Here is a 14710-nt window from a genome sequence, read left to right as displayed (position 1 = left end):
TTGAATATCTCCAGAGAAGGAGACGCCACAACCTCCCTGGGCAGCCTGTTCCAGTGCCCCGTTGCCCTCACTATGAAGAAGTTCTTTCGCATGTTGGTGCGGAACTTCCTGTGCTCAATTTTGTAGCCATTACCCCTTGTCCTGTCCCCACAAACCACCGAAAAGAGGTTGGCCAAATCCCTCTGTCTCCCACACCTCAGGTATTTATAAACATTGATGAGATCCCCTCTCAGTCTTCTTTTCTCCAGGCTGAACAGACCCAGGTCTCTCAGCCTTTCTTCATAGGGAAGACGCTTCAGGCCCCGTAACATCTTTGTGGCCCTCCGCTGGACTCTTTCCAGGAGATCCCTGTCTTTTTTGTACCGGGGAGCCCAGAACTGGGCACAGTACTCCCAGTGAGGCCTGACCAGGGCAGAGTAGAGGGGGAGGATCTCCTCCCTTGACCTGCTGGTCACACTCCTTTTAATGCACTCCAGGATCCCATTGACCCTCTTGGCCACTAGGGCACACTGCTGGCTCATGGTCAACTTCACTAAGATCTCTTTGCAGTTTGTGGTAAAAAACAGATTTTAGAGCATATTTCAGCTGAGATATCTTAGTATCCAGCAAAAAAGAAGTCTCTATAGTGCTTGACAGGCTAGCAAAGGAGCCTATAGTAATTAGTTCAGATGTTAACTAATTACATGAACATGATTTAGGTAAATGAAATGAGATTCATAATTCCTACAGTTAAGAAATTGTGTATGTAAGTGTTTCTGTTTGCACTTGTTAATCTATTTTTACTGAGTAGTCACAAAATAAATTGAATTTTTGAATTCTGTAGGTAAAACAAAAATGAATTGTTCTTTAAGGTTGGACTAGATGATCTTATATGTCTTTTCTAACCTAAACAATTCAATGGTACCAAAATATATGCCAGTCTTTCTCAGAAACACATACTGAAGACAGTGTATTTTGCTTCTAGTTACAATGTGTTTTTTTTTCTAATCTGAAAGATTTGATTCTGATTGGGTATTTACAGAAAATTTCTAAGTAGTAATAAAATGCAAAATAAATGTCAGCCTTTTTAAAATAATATGAAAGTTTCAATAACAATATAAAAACACCATTATCAATAATTTTTAATGTATTTTTTATCTTGTCTCGATGAGACAAGACTTCATCAAATTAGTGTTTCCTCAAGAAAAGAATACTGGAAAATTTCTAACCCATCCATTTTTTCAGAATAAAATATTTGTAATTATTAAGGGGAAGGTAAGTTATATCTCATTTTGCATTACTAGGAATGGAATTATGATATTTCAAAAGTTCATCAGTCCAATAATGCAATTTTTCTTTTGTAAAGTCATGCTCTAAATTCTGTATGCTGACTGCTGGCATGTTTCATTTTTACTTCAAATGAAATTTTGCTGTCTCGATAGTTTCAGTGATATTACATGCAATGACGTGACAGGATTTCTCCATCAGAAAAAGCTGTGTGTTGTTTTCATGTGGAATATTTATGAAACACACCATGTTAGAAGCCTAGGTGGACTATCCTGGATGACATATAACATTCCCTGAAGTGAACCCTGACCATAAATCTGACAGACATACCAGTATCATTTTACTCATCCCAAATTCTCAGCAGGACCTATGCTGAGCTTATCTGTCTCTACGGTTTCAATCTGGCATGAAGTATACAGTGAAAGTCAGAAAGAATGTAAGAGATAAATATGATCTGATGGAATCATGTTTAGAAGCCACTTATTGCCAGCACTGTACTAAAATAAAGTAAAAAATAAAAAAGTCACTAATGACACAAATCTGCTGTAGAACAGGATCTACATGGAAGGTAAATGAACACCTAGAGATTGGGAGAATGTTACTGAAGTATAATTCAGGATCCATACAGTAAAATGTTAACAAAACCAAACAAACAATCAAACAAAACTTTCTAAAAAAAGACCTTCCTCAGGAAGACAGAATTCTGACTCCCCCCACCACACACACACATACACAATGCAAACCTAGTTTATCCTCAGTTTTAACCCCTCTGCCACTGCACATCTGCATCATTTCATGGGACACAGGTCAAGTAGAGAAAGTTTAGTAGGAGCCTATGCTAGCATTTTAACAGCTGGGAGTTATCCTGCTAAGCAAATACAAATTAGATGAAGTAAGACTATAAGGATACAGCACAGAGATGTTAGACAAATAAAAAACTCCCCAGACCCCACCACTTTTACCATAAATAAGATCCTTTAAAGTCATTAGAGAAATCTGACAAATGTCTTCAGTCTGAGCTTTGTGTCCTAATAGCATGAAGAAGGAATAGAAAATAGGACAACTTAGTACTGAAATGGAGAGACATAAGGGCTGAGCCCACTTGCTTTTAAGAAATTTGGCAATTTCACAGCTTTTCTGCTCTAAATGTTCATATAGTATGTTTCTTTTCCTTATAGGTGAAACTTGTACTTTTTATTTAGTGTGACTTGAAACACATCATGCACTATGTTATAGCTTGATCATAGGGTCCAAACATAGGTTTTATTGGGATAAAGAATTATTTCTGTTTCCCTCAAAAACTATATTAAACTATTAAACTGAATAATTTTTGTCATGTATCAGAAAAAAAAAAAAAAGTTCAGAACTTTCAGTACTTTAGCTGTCTTTTCATACAAAAATACCCAATTGGTTTAGACATCCATGGAAAAATATTGTTTGGTTATATTAGCAATCAAAGTTTCTAAGAAAAATCCATACAAATTTCTCTTTCTCCCCCCACCTGGAGAGCACTGCATTCAGCTCTGAGCTCTGTGGCCCCCAGCATAAGAAGGACATGTGCTTGTTGGAGCAAGTCTAAAGGGCCATGGCTGGAGCACCTCTCCTGTGAAGACAGGCTGAGGGAGTGAGGGTAATTCATCTTGGAGAAGAGAAGGCTCTGGGGAGACCTTACAGTGGCCTTCTACTACCTATGGGGGACCTACAAGAAAGCTGGGCAAGGACCCTTTATCAGGGAATGCAGTGATAGGACAAGGGGTAATGGTTTTATTCTAAAAGAGGGTAGGTTTCGATTAGGTATGAGGAAGATTTTGTTTGTTTGTTTTTTACTCCGAGAGTGGTGAGGCACTGAACCAGGTTGTCCAGAGAAGCTGTGGATTCCCCATCCCTGGAAGTGTTCAAGGCCAGGTTGGATGGGGCCTGGGCAACCTGGTCTAGTTGGAGGTGTCCCTGCTCATGGCAGGGGGGTTGGAACTAGATGATCTTTAAGGTCCCTTCCAACCCAAACCATTCTGATTCTATGATTCTATGACTCTATGATTCTATGACTTTTAACAAACTCTAAAACACATCAAAATTGACATAAACTTCAGGTACCCTCTGTTAATCTGTAAGGCCAGATTGTATACTTTCACAGTATTGTTCAAGGTAATGTGTAAATGTTGTTACACTTTCTTGAACTAAAATACTTCTAGGTAACTTTTATATCTTTAAACAGGTGATTTTTCAGTTCCTGGATTTACTCAACAGCCTTCTGATTTTATAGACCATTTTCCATTTTACTTATGATAAAACCCTACTATATTTAATAAAACCTGAGCTCAAATGTAAATGCAGAGATAGGTACTTATAGCAAAATACTGGTAGCAATTCTGCTGTTATGGAAACTCACATACATCCATATCATGACCTCTAGGAAGTTTGTTACCATTCAATTCTTCTAAAATTGAAACCTGAGCATTTAAAATCATTTCAGTCATAACCCAGGCATCTGAGACACACTTGATCAGTTGGAAAGAACTTTCTATATGTAATTCAGTTTGTTTTTTATTCAAAACCTTGCTTGAAAAGTTTTCAAACCCAAAATAAATATTAAATATGGAAAGAAACCTGGCTTCCCTTTGCATTTTTTTTTTTCTTATGCCGGCTTTCACATAAATTATTTGATGTCTTGTGTCCAGGCACTTTAATTCTTTGTTTGACTGGCCACAAAAGTAATTAACACCCATGTTATAAGACTTCACTTATATAACTTCGGCTCTCATAACCATATTAAAAACAAGCAACATCAACAACAGAACACAAAAAAAAAAATTGATTACTTCTACTTCTTTGTTTGTTTCTGAGTTTTGTGTATACATATTGTCAGAAAAAATTCTTGTGTCACAGATAAGTTTTAACAGAACAGAACATCCTGAGTTAGAAGGGACCCACAAGGATCACTGAGTCCAACTCCTGGCTCCACACACCTGCTGTTGAATTTCTATTTGTTCCCAAAACAATTCAGCCATGACCCACACTAAAAGCTTTGTCTTTCTTAGCTGTTGAAAGCAAGGAACTGTAAGACAAAATCTGCAGATTAGTCCAGAACTTGTGCTGATTAATGCAGAATGATCTTCCCACCTGCAGGTTAAAGATCTGAGAGTGTATTCAGCTAAAGAGATTCTGTACATCTTTATCTTTCTTCTTCCCATGTGATCCTCATTTTATCTCTCTCATTAACTATTCTTTGACATGCATTCCAACTCTTAAAAAGAGAAGAAAGCTTAAAATATATATACATATGTATATATATACATATGTATACATATGTATACATGCCGCCTTTGCCTCAGTCTTGCCGCCTTTGCCTCAGTCTTTAGCGGCAATACCGGTTGTTCTCTGGATACCCAGTGCCTTGAGCTGGTGGAAGGGGATGGGGAGCAGGATGTGGCCTTCGCTATCCATGAGGAAATGGTTGGCGACCTGCTACGGAGCTTGGATGTGTGCAAGTCGATGGGGCTGGATGGGATGCACCCGAGGGTACTGAAAGAAGTGGCGGAGGAGCTGGCTGAGCCGCTTTCCATCATTTATCGGCAGTCCTGGCTATCGGGGGAGGTCCCAGTTGACTGGTGGCTAGCCAATGTGACGCCCATCTATAAGAAGGGCTGCAGGGCAGACCCGGGGAACTATAGGCCTGTTAGTTTGACCTCAGTGCCAGGAAAGCTCATGGAGCAGATTATCTTGACGGTCATCACGCGGCACTTGCAGGGCAAGCAGGCGATCAGGCCCAGTCAGCATGGGTTTATGAAAGGCAGGTCCTGCTTGACGAACCTGATCTCCTTCTATGACCAAGTGACGCGCTTGGTGGATGAGGGAAAGGCTGTGGATGTGGTTTACCTTGACCTCAGTAAGGCTTTTGACACCGTTCCCCACAACATTCTCCTCAAGAAACTGGCTGCTCGGGGCTTGGACTGGCGTACGCTTCGCTGGGTTAGAAACTGGCTGGATAGCCGGGCCCAGAGAGTTGTGGTGAATGGAGTCAAATCTGGTTGGAGGCCAGTTACTAGTGGAGTCCCCCAGGGCTCGGTACTGGGGCCGGTCCTCTTTAATATCTTTATCGATGATCTGGATGAGGGCGTCCAGTGCACCCTCAGTAAGTTTGCAGATGACACCAAGCTAAGTGCGTGTGTCGATCTGCTCGAGGGCAGGAAGGCTCTGCAGGAGGATCTGGATAGGCTGGAGCGATGGGCTGAGGTCAACTGTATGAAGTTCAACAAGGCCAAGTGCCGGGTCCTGCACCTGGGGCACAACAACCCCAAGCAGAGCTACAGGCTGGGAGATGAGTGGCTGGAAAGCTGCCTGGCCGAGAAGGACCTGGGAGTATTGGTTGATAGTCGGCTGAATATGAGCCAGCAGTGTGCCCAGGTGGCCAAGAAGGCCAACAGCATCCTGGCCTGCATAAGAAGCAGTGTGGCCAGCAGGTCTAGGGAAGTGATTGTGCCCCTGTACTCGGCTCTGGTGAGGCCGCACCTCGAGTACTGTGTTCAGTTTTGGGCCCCTCACTACAGGAAGGACATGGACGTGCTCGAGCGAGTCCAGAGAAGGGCGACCAAGCTGGTGAGGGGTCTGGAGAACAAGTCTTACGAGGAGCGGCTGAGGGAGCTGGGCTTGTTCAGCCTGGAGAAGAGGAGGCTCAGGGGCGACCTTATCGCTCTCTACAGTTACCTTAAAGGAGGCTGTAAAGAGGTGGGGGTTGGTCTGTTCTCCTACGTGCCTGGTGACAGGACGAGGGGGAATGGGCGAAAGTTGCGACAGGGGAGTTTTAGGTTGGATGTTAGGAAGTACTTCTTTACCGAAAGGGTTATTAAGCATTGGAACGGGCTGCCCAGGGAGGTGGTGGAGTCACCATCCCTGGAGGTCTTTAAAAGACGTTTAGATGTAGAGCTTAGCGATATGGTTTAGTGGAGTACTTAGTGTTAGGTCGGAGGTTGGACTCGATGATCTTGAGGTCTCTTCCAACCTAGAAATCTGTGATACTGTGATACTGTGATACATATATTTTAGTCCAGAATAACAAGTAAGGCAACTATTATTAATTCTCTATGTCCATTTTGAGTACTGCAAGAAATCGCAAGTTACTCTGTAGCAAGAAAGGATTACTGTGGGTCTTAGTGATTTATTATTTTTTTTTTTCCTATGGTAGAGAGATAGTACTTTCTGTAGGAAGTTATGATACTTATGTCATGGAAAGGGCTTGATAAGTCAGACAAATGGAGAAGGTCTAGATATATTTCCTCTCAGGAAAGAGAGATGGCTTGCAGTAGTTCCGGGACCTTATGTCTCTACATTTCATTTGATTTAATAAATTATGTGGAAATAGATTTTCTTGAAGGTGATGTAAATGACAGAAGAATCATAATATTGTTTATGATTACTGATTTGATATTTCCAGAAAAATAGCAGAGATGAGAAATGCTGATATCTGCTATATTTCTTTTTCTCTATTTTGACCTTGTCAAAGCACAGAATTTCTTAGGAAAACAAATGAAGTTTATGCTTTTGACTTCCAGTATATGCAAAAGTATTGATCCTCACTTACATATAAGAGTTTCCAATACATTTTTTTTCTAACTTCAGTTTATGACTTAATTATTATCTAAATTTATTTTAGCTTGCATACCTATTAAGTCAGACGGTTTAATGTTAATATGAGAATGATAAAGTCCCTGGGGAAAAAAAAAAAAAAAGCACAGTATCACACATTGTTTAATTCTTGAAGGGAATTGAGTCCATACCATGATAAATTCCATTCCTATGTGTCTATTTTAACAAATGTTGATAATACAGATAACAAATGTAATAACTTTGGGAATCAGACAAGAGAAAGAAGGAAGGAAGGAAGGAAGGAAGGAAGGAAGGAAGGAAGGAAGGAAGGAAGGAAGGAAGGAAGGAAGGAAGGAAGGAAGGAAGGAAGGAAGGAAAGAGAGAGAGGGAGGGAGGGAGGGAGAGAAGAAAGAAAGAAAGAAAGAAAGAAAGAAAGAAAGAAAGAAAGAAAGAAAGAAAGAAAGAAAGAAAGAAAGAGAAAGAAAGAAAGAAAGAAAGAAAGAAAGAAAGAAAGAAAGAAAGAAAGAAAGAAAGAAAGAAAGAAAGAAAGAAAGAAAGAAAGAAAGAAAGAAAGAAAGAAAAAGAAAAACAGAGCATGGATTGTTCTCAACAAAAGTGCTTTAGTAGGTGCGAACATGATCACATTTACATTCCCTTCAAATCAGTCTGCTTTCAAAATGAATCATACATGTTTGATGAATCCTGGGTCCATTCTGTTCATTTGACATAAAATATAAGAAAAAAAAAATGACACTGAGATTTATTATATTCTGCCATTTTTGCAAATCAACATTTTTCCAATAGTGACATTTTTCCCATAGACCTAGTGACACCTATGTAGAGGATCATCACTGTTCAGTTAACCTGTAAGTATCAAGGTATGACCCCTAAGACTAAAAAGTAATAACTAATTTCAGATCAGCCACTTATGTCAGGATTTTTCAGTCAGACTAGACCTCAAGCCTGGCCACTTCTGAATATTTACTACATAGAAATATGTAAATGGTCTTGTAAAATTTATATTTTACCACTGTATGTTTTTGTTTGTTTGTTTGTTTGTTTGTTTTTTCTCATCCTGATTTCAATAGACTGCTAGATTTCCAGTCCAGCTAACCTGTTCAATCTCCTCATCCTTCTGGATCTAGTCAGTTATGACGACTCTCTCTTACTGGTAAATTTTCATTCTTATCCTACCCCTTTTATCACCTCAATATCCCCCTTTTGCCCTTGTTCTCTCCCTTCCTAATTTCTTTCTCATTTTCTTGTTCCTTCATGACATGGAAGGAAGAACATTGCATTTCTCATCTTTTTTTCATTGTTCTAGACCAAGATAGGCACCTCAATGTCTCTGCAATCTCCTCTTCACGCTCTATGTGAAATGTTCCTCATGGGTTGTGTCTGGGCTCTGATGCAGTCTTTATGTTTTCTGTACCCTACTGTGATTAAGATTTTACTTGTGACTTAAGGGTCCCTTGAGTTTTACAGAGAAATCTTAGTATGAAGACACAGCATACACAGATGACTCAAAAATGTGATTCATTTGTGATCTATAAAATGTTAATAAAAATATTTGTGTTGATATACTTCTTGAGTCACTGGGTTTCCAAATACATTTTTTTCAAGTCAGTATTTGATCTATGAATCTGCATACTGAAGTGATCAAAAAAAATCTTCTAAACTTAATATACCTGTTTGTAATCATTTGCAGCTGAATATGTTAGTGACAAAAATGAGGCTTTGGTCCTCAGTGAAGAATTGCAGAGCCAAATGACTATGGAAAATAAATAATTTTCTGTTTTGGCTCCTGCATCATCAGTGGATCTGAACAAAGTTTCAGCTGCTGGAATATGTTTGGCCCTATGTTTTATACCTCCCTATTCAGAGAAATTTAATCTGGAGGCAGAAATTGAAGATAAGAAAGTGTTCCCAGTTGACTTCATTTGACAATGTTTTCAATATTTGTGTTAATGTAGAAGTCAAAAAGAAATCAAAGCATCTTTCATACTTTCCAGAACCAACACTTGGGAAATATCTAGGAAAACTTTCTCTGCAGACTCCAAAAGACAATACAGAGCCTCACAATGCAAATTTTACAGAGCTGTTTTCTGAGTAGATACATGCTAAGGTTTTGCCTTTACAGCAGACCAGGGATCATTTGTCAGTAGTTTACTTGCCAGAAATATGGTTAAGATATGATCTTACAGAATGCATTTAGATCTTTTTTTTTTTTTTTTTTTTTTTTTTTTGAGGTGTGTGTCAAGAGAAGCAGGAAACATTAGCAGTTATCTATTCCTCAATAAGAGCTATAGTACAGTAGTACCAAAGCAGTCACTTGGCTATGATGCTGGGGATGTATTCTCTTTTCTTAGTTTAAGGAGTTGTACTCTTTTCTCCCCCATTATGCGGGGGAAAAAAACTTCAGCTTTTGCATGATAAACTGTCATGAACTGTCATGCCAGAAAAAGGCAGGATGTTTCTTTACACATGATTATCTTAACAACTGGGCAAGGGAATCTGTCTTAGTTTAAGCTTAAAATATCAATGTAACTATACATATACTTACACACACACATATATGTATCCTATACATATATGAAATGGAGGTTTGGCCTATGGGTTTGGGTACCCAATACGTTTTGTGAAAGAAAACTATGTTGAATTCTGAACAACCACAATAAAACTGTCAATATCTGTTCAAATATGTGTTAAAACAGTGGCAAGAAAGATTCATCACATCTATGCAATGTTTGGAGAATATCTGTGGAAAGTCTTCCAAAGAAGAGAACTGAATTCTAGTTTTACACATTCTCTGCAAGAGGTAATGGTAATTGCATTCTCTGCAAGAGATAACTGGTAAGGAAGTGGGAAAAAGGCAATCTCTGTCTTAGTTTTTTGAAATGTAGGAAATTCATTACTTCTATTTCTACTGTTTTTGTTTGTTTGTTTTTTTCTTGGAAATAAGCCTTTGCTTGAACCAAAACTTATAATAAATAAATATATATATGTTTAATATTACATTATAATATTTTTACACTCCCTTTTCAGCTCAATGTTTAATTAAAAATTGCTTACATGTTATACAATCTGAAAAACTGTTACCTTATTTAAGGGTTATAATATACACCAAGATCATATCTGGTTTACAGTTGACAAGGACTTAACAAGATAAGGTGAATCAAAGTGCCAAATCTGATTGGTGTGTAGCCCTCCTATCTTCTGTCCCACGACGACAAAGTTAATTTAGAAATATATTTGGTATAATCCATTCTCTGTGACTTTGCATGTCCATACATTATGTGACAAAACATATTTCTTATACTAAACCTATTCTTTATATATCGTATAGAAAGTATATATAACTATACTAAACTAAATCTGTTTAAAAGAGAAAATGTATCTTCAAGGTATACCGTGTGTTTATATTTGTCTGTAAAGTATCTTCAGGGAAACAAAAAGCAGAATTATAGTATGTGTCTTGGAACCCTTTTTGTCCTTTCATGAAATCCAGCTTAGTAGATTTTCTGCACCTCAGTTCCCTAAGATGACCACAAAAGCCACTTTCAGAAAAGTATTATGTGTGTTCCAGAACTTGCATACAATAGTTTCTCTTTTAAATAGCCGTGTACAGGACCAGCAAAAATCATTTATTGGCTAGAGATCAGGCTTTATCAAAACATTCTGTGAAAGCAGTTCTAGGGAATAAAAAAAATTCCTTCTCAGGATGAACTCTGTAAATATGCCTGCTGTTTGAGAGGGCTTGGAATCATGGTTCTTCATGGGTGGACTCTGAGCAACTGCAGTTTGAAATAAACCTTTTTAATAGGTGTTGCACCATACTCATATGCAGATCGAGCACTGCAGCACCTCGATTTTGTGTGTATGCATGCACAATTGTCTTTCAGTCTAATTCTCTGGCTGACATGGATGTCAGAGTAATGAAATCGATGACTCCTAACAAGTAGCATACTGCTATGTATCATTAGAATATTTTTCAAGAAGGGTTGGGATATTCTTGGTACACATATTAACGTTTCTTTAGCTTTGGCCTATTATCTCAACCATAGCATACATAGATGTAACACAGCACTACCTGAAATTTAATATTGCACAATGGGAGCATTGTGGACTAATTTTATGCATTTCTTTTAGTATGATCTAATTCAGCTAAAAAATAAATTAGCCAGTAAATGCAATCAAATTAGTTTTACATATCATATAAACCCAGTTTGCCAGCTAATAACTGGATATTGCCATTTCTAATTCCTTTATTGATTCCAAATAATGGCCCAGACACTTCTGGTCTTCAAACTGCCTTCAGTGCTAGTCAAGAAATGAATACTTTCCAAGAGCATTACTTCAGAAAGAAACTGCAGTGATCTTATTATGGGAGAGTGTGCTGCTAGTTGGAATTAACACTACATTTTTCTCCATTTCACAGTGTGAATATCACAAATAGGAGTAGATGAAAAATTACTTGAATCTACATTAAAAAAAAATTAAAAAAAATCATCCACATAGCTTCTATGAGGACATATTTTCAGATGTTCCACTTTATTCAAGCAATGATGATGATGGATTTTCAAGGTAGGCTATTATATCTCTGCTTTCTTTCTTGTTTTCTGTCACAAATTTCCTAAGAGCTTAAAGAGACATGGTACACAGACTTGCTGTTATTTCTGTCATTGAAAGACAACTCAGCCACTCTCTATCTTAGTGACTTGTTAAATATTAGGGTTGTGAATATGCTTCTGGGTAGTCACCTTCATTATCAGGAGCACCCTTGAAATTATTTGTAACTCAAGCTAGGTTAAATAAAAAATAGTATTTGCAAAGTCACAGTGTTGTAATATACAACACGACTGAGATACCTGCACATCTCATTCCCCATATCTGGGTCAATATTCACAACCTCTTATTTGCCATCTGACTAGTGTTCACGAAAATGGCCTGTGAACTAGTTCAAGGAGATGACACAGCCTGCCCTCTCACCCCAAATGCTTTTCTCAACAAAATGTAAAACCCATTCAGCTTTGCATCAACCTTTCATCCTTTCTTGTGATTCAGTGTGTATAATCCTGTGGAAAGTCATTAATTCATAATGCTTGATATTCTATGCCAATTCATACATTAAAATTATAAGACAGAACTAAATAGAATGTGTGTAGCTCACTTGAAGGCCTTGACTGAAACCAGAGAAAACAGTATCTTTGCACTTAGAAATGTCATTGACCCTGATGCCAGTGAACTCTGACCAGTGACCTCTCAACTCTGACATCTTGTCAATGATATTTGCTATAATCTGATACACTTTTCCTATTTAGGTAGTTGTCCTTACTAACTTTACCAGAAGTCATTCTGGGTCATTCACACACTGTACTTCCATGTCTCAAGGACGGGATATTTGCAGTTATATTTTTAGATTATTAGATTTAAGAAGAATCAATGCTTTTTAATTTGAGATCAACCAAAAAGTCATGTGATCTGGATGGTGTATTGATGCCTGGAGGCTTTGTGAGGGTCTAGTGAAGGTACCTGTCTAGATTTTGACTGATAAATATGTTTCCATCTTTGTAATGAAAGTTAAAGGGAAAAACAAAAAAACAAACAAGCAACAACAAAACAAGCAACAACAAAACAAACAACAACAACAAAACAGGCCCTTTGCAAATCCACAGGTTTTACAAATCAAGACTTCTTTCAATGGGGACTGAACAACATCTTTGTGGTTGTCCTTTGTACCATTCTCATGTGTATTAGTCTGCCTATTTATAACGCTGGCCAACAATAAAATCACCTGGCCTTCTTCCACTGACTTGATAAAACCATCAAACTTAATAAAGTGTCCAACAATTTATCTTATAAAAATCTTAAGTCAACTTAATAATCAGTTAATAAACTGCCGCTTAAGTGACATAGTCAATTTTCCAATTAAAATCAAAAAATTGTACAGCATATAGAGGAGGTAATTCACCAATTATTTCTTTGGGCATACTGTTCCTTAAGGACAAATCTTTCTCATTTGACCATGAAAATGAATAAGAGAAAAATAAAATAATTTATTTGGAACTAAAACGAATACAACAGAATAGCCCTGTTGGAAGGGACCTTCAAAGATCATCCAATCCAAATGCCTGACCACTTCAGTGCTAAATTAAAGTGAAATAATATTATTAAGGGCATTATCCAAGTGGCTTTCGAACACTGACAGACATGGGGCATCAACCACCTGTGTAGGAAACCTGTTCCTGTGAAATTTTAGGCAGCAGTGAGGTTACCTCTCAGCTTCCTTTTCTCCAGTTTAAATAACTCAAGTGTCCTGAGCTTTTCCTCATCAGACATGCCTTCCAGCCCCTTTACCAGCTTTCTTGCATTCCTTGGGATGCTTTCAACCTTAACATCCTTTATATATTGTGGAGCTGTACACAATGTTCAAGGCAAGGCCACACCAACACTAAATATAGCAGCAGAATCACCTGTTTGTTTTATTAATCTAAGATTGTTATTATGTGTACAAACCCCTTAAAGGAAAGCAGAACCCAGTGGAATAGAAAGCAATTTCAATTTGATAAATTTGAATACTTGTCACAGTGCAAAGTGGATAATGAAAAGCTCTTTCTTCAGTAGCAAGCTAATTTTTCGAGCATAAATCTGCATTTTTTTTTTTTTATCATCTGAAGACTGGCAATCAGTGAAAAACACCACAGAAAATAATTGTTACATTTTCTATACAAATAAACATATACATCTTATACTGGACTCCATTAGGGAAACAACTTATCCTGGTTACAGCAGGTGTTCAAATGTATTTTGGATATATTTGCACACTCCCTGAAATAATTATTATTCACACTCATACAAAAAACATTTACAAGAAGGTTTTTTGGAAGATACATAAGGTGTCTGTAGTAACAGCTGAAGAAATGCAATAACTGTAGCAATGCAATAACTTCATTTAGACAGAAAATATTATATGCCAGTGCATATTTGTTGTGTTAATAGCACATGAAAAGTTCTAAACTATCAAATAAGGTTTCTTATTTACACTTTTGATACCCCTTGAGATCTATGGCAGTGCATGGACTTGTAGATTGGAAGCATTCCTTTATAATTTGTGTTTGTTAGAAGCTCAAAACTTTTGGTGATTTTCAAATGCAGATCATGAAGTCACAGCTCATTTGAAAGTGAATTACTGTAATGTAGGCAATATGGAATCGTTTCATGCCATTGGGACAACCTTGCACGTGGAGGATCTGCCTTTTATTATCTGAGTTGCACTGAATCCCAAGTTATTGGTAGGTGTGAAAATTGTGACAGATGTATCATTCATTAGATACAATAAAACCACAACAGTGTAGATACTGGATTCTAACAGAGGTGGAGTTAATTTTTCATCTGCTTTATTTTTATTCTGAGTACATCAGCACAAGAACTGTTGGCCTTAGGATTATTACTGTGTCCATGTTTTGCTCTCTCAAAAGAGAGGGGTGGGGAAAGTAGAGAATAAATATAGAAATGATAAATGGTAATGGGGTGTCATCAATTTTGAGAAGTTATTGGCAGCAATTTGTTTTAGGCTTTAGTTAAATCCAGCAGTTTTACATTGTTATTATAATAATATTCCAGAGCTCCAGATGGAGCTGTCTCCCCTCACCAGTCGCCATGGAATTCTGCCTGTTTTATTCATTTGTTTGCAAAAAGGAAATCAGGCTCAGGAGGTTTAAAAACCTTCAAGAAATTTCTAATTCATTGGAAGGTACTTTTTTACATTTATGAGAGTTCATATTTTGAATCGAAAAGGAAAACACATGTCTAGCAAGTAAACATACATTTTGGCATGTCTAAATAGGACAGTCTAACCATA

This window comes from Anser brachyrhynchus (assembly GCF_964034855.1).
Source record: "Anser brachyrhynchus genome assembly, chromosome: 1".
NCBI lineage: Eukaryota > Metazoa > Chordata > Aves > Anseriformes > Anatidae > Anser > Anser brachyrhynchus.
Note: the sequence above shows the minus strand (reverse complement) of the source record.